The following is a 3,657-nucleotide window of genomic DNA, read 5'->3' on the forward strand; positions in this document are numbered from 1 at the left end:
GAGGCGGGAAATTTTTCTCCTTTGCAGGTGGCTATTTCGATAACAAGGCCTAACTCTCCTAACAGCTATGTAGTGCTCGTTAAAATTAGCCACACCCATTCAATGAATAATGTAATACTTTAATGAGCGATGTCATTCTTTCTTTGGAAATGCATACTTGATGAGGTAAGTGTGATGGGGAATAACCCTGGGATCATGTGATAGTCATGTGATCAATATACTGTACTTACTTGTAGTTTCATTTCATTTATAAGACTATCAATCTCAGACATATTACCAGAACTAAAGAAAAGAGAGAGAGAGAAAAGAAAAATATAAATAATATTAATATAATTTGATATACTTTGCGTGATGAGAAAGTAAAATAGCATAAGTATTGTGATTTGGCGAAACATCGTCCGTAATCATGGAATGATACAAAAGATGGGCCTTTAATTCATTGTCCTACAATAAAAGATATAATAAATTAGTTAATTAATGATTATTAATAGTAAATAATAAACCTGTTTCAGCCATCCCTCGATAATTTGATTATAGACGTCAGGTTTAAACTGGTGTCCACCTCTCCTGTATCTGTTAAACAATGGCTCAGCATGTTGCACCTGTCACACAAAAAGTCTCGCCTTTAGTCACGTGATATCACTAACCTTGTTCTGAGTTATGAGCACGTCGATCTGTGACAAGACAAAATACTCATCTTGTAAAGAAGAGAGGTCCTCACAGCGTTTTCTGTCACCAAATATTTTATCAGAGGTTGTCTCTGGGGCCCTGGAGGAGAAATATACAGCTGGACAGAGAGAGGGAAAGAGACGTGATCTTAAAAGAATGGAGATCATTATTAATGATTTATTACATGCAGTACCACGTGGGACTATGAATATGATTATAAAGGGCGGGTCTGGGTGTGGTCATAATGAGCCGCGCCCTTAGCTTTGTTTTGCGAATTTGCTGCAAAGATTGAGATGGAGAAGGGCGGATACGAAGTTACTGACGACCAGTACCAACCAGAAGAGGATGACGTGCAACTGGTGCAACATCCAACCTTTAGAGTTGACGTAAAAGACTCCTACAATCCAGGGAGCAACAGCCTACTAGTTAAGCTAGTAGGCATACTGATCCTCCTCCAGCTAGTGACACTGATATTTGTGATAGCAGTGGTTGGTATATCCGCCTCTAACTTGCTGCAAACTGATCAAGATGAGCCAGCAACTACTGCAGGATCTCTCACTGCGACTGCTAGTCCGGGGTCTGAAGATAGAGCTTGCAATTTCAGCCTTGACAATGGGTACAACAACTCCATGCTTCAGAAAGAAATATATTCTCTTAACATGGCCCTCACGCAAGGGCAAGGAGGGATCGCACAAGTTCTCAGTAACACAGCTGCAATGCTAAACAACACGGCTTCTAAAGTTGATGAGATACAAGATTTTGCAGAAGATGAGGCAACAAAGTCAATGAATCAAACAAATATTTTGAATATGGTCATGCAAACGACACAATCTACATCAGACAAACTAACAGATGTAGTCTCCACTCTATCTAATATCAAAGATACAGGGATCCGTACTTCAAGTGTTGTGGATGACATCATTGGTGTTGTTCAAGAGCTGCTTGAATTGCAAAATGCTTCAAGTATCTTTAATTCCATTACTCCTGTTTCATGTGCCGATATTAAGAATGCACTACCAAGCTCACCAACTGGTTGGTACCACGTCAACAGCAGAAATATTTATTGTAATATGGACGAGCTGTGTGGTTCAGGAGGAGGATGGACAAGGATAGGATATCTAGACATGTCTGATGCTACTCAAAACTGTCCAAGTAGTTTTATTTATTATGTTAACAGTGGTAAAAGATACTGCAAGAGGAATTGGGGTTGCAGTTCTACTTCATTCTCACCAAATGGACTCAATTACACACAAATATGTGGGAGAGTCACAGCTTTCCAATTCGCACACACTGATGCAATCTCACCTGCAATTTTTGCTGGCCAAGGTATTGACTCTTATTACGTTGACGGTATCAGTATCACACGTGGGTTACCAAGGAAACATGTCTGGACACTAATGTCAGCACTGTTTGAAAATTATCTCAGCAGTACCGATAGCTGTCCTTGTGCTACAGGAAGCACTATTCCTACACCTTCTTTCGTTGGTGATGATTATTATTGTGAATCTGGTAATCCTAATAGTTGGTATGCAAATAATCTTCTGTATCCAAATGATCCACTATGGGACGGTCAGGGTTGTACTTCACTCGAGAGTCCATGTTGTACCAATCCCAATCTCCCGTGGTTCCACAGGAATCTTACAAACAGCACCAACGAGCACATTGAGTTGAGATCCTGTGGAAACGAAGCTCCATGGAATGAAGATACCCCAATATCTTTCTATGAGATATACATCAAGTAAAACTTTAAACTTTATGCCGCTGCTTTACCATTTATTTATTACTCTTAATTTTGCTGCTTCTTTTTCTTATTTATATATTTTCCTGATTTTTTGCTGCTTTTTACATAGGTCCCCATTTTTATTCCTCAACTTTTTAAATGTTTACTCTGGCTGCTTGTTGATATTGCTATTAGCTTTTTGTATTAAAACTCTTTTTTAAATTTAGAAAACAGCGATTATCTTGTGCACACACAGAACAGAAAACATATCTATCATACAAAAGTAATCCAATTGTTGCATTAAACTGGTGTCCACCTCTCCAGGCTCTCCTGAATCTGATTAAAATGGAGATCATCATTGATTCATGTGATCACACTTGGGAATATGAATTCATTATAAGTCTGGGTGTGTGCCTTTAATTCAAATTCATGAGCCACGCCTTTGGCTTTGTTTTGCTGCAAATATGGAGAAAGGTGGAGAGAGTTTCTACGAAGTTGCTGATAACCAGTATCAATCAGAAGAGGATGACGTGCAACTGGTGCAACATCCAACCTTTAGAGTTGACGTGAAAGACTCCTACAATCCAGGGAGCAACAGCCTACTAGTTAAGCTAGTAGGCATACTGATCCTCCTCCAGCTAGTGACACTGATATTTGTGATAGCAGTGGTTGGTATATCCGCCTCTAACTTGCTGCAAACTGATCAAGATGAGCCAGCAACTACTGCAGGATCTCTCACTGCGACTGCTAGTCCGGGGTCTGAAGATAGAGCTTGCAATTTCAGCCTTGACAATGGGTACAACAACTCCATGCTTCAGAAAGAAATATATTCTCTTAACATGGCCCTCACACAAGGGCAAGGAGGGATCGCACAAGTTCTCAGTAACACAGCTGCAATGCTAAATGACACGGCTTCTAAAGTTGATGAGATACAAGATTTTGCAGAAGATGAGGCAACAAAGTCAATGAATCAAACAAATATTTTGAATATGGTCATGCAAACGACACAATCTACATCAGACAAACTAACAGATGTAGTCTCCACTCTCTCTAATATCAAAGATACAGGAATCAGTACTGCAAGTGTTGTGGATGACATCATTGGTGTTGTTCAAGAGCTACTTGAATTGCAAAATGCTTCAAGTATCTTTAATTCCATTACTCCTGTTTCATGCGCCGATATTAAGAATGCACTACCGAGCTCACCAACTGGTTGGTACCACGTTAACAGCAGAAATATTTACTGTAATATGGACGAGCTGTGTGGT

Source organism: Amphimedon queenslandica, unplaced genomic scaffold (genome assembly GCF_000090795.2).
Source record: "Amphimedon queenslandica unplaced genomic scaffold, v1.1 AMPQUscaffold_13183, whole genome shotgun sequence".
Classification (NCBI taxonomy): domain Eukaryota; kingdom Metazoa; phylum Porifera; class Demospongiae; order Haplosclerida; family Niphatidae; genus Amphimedon; species Amphimedon queenslandica.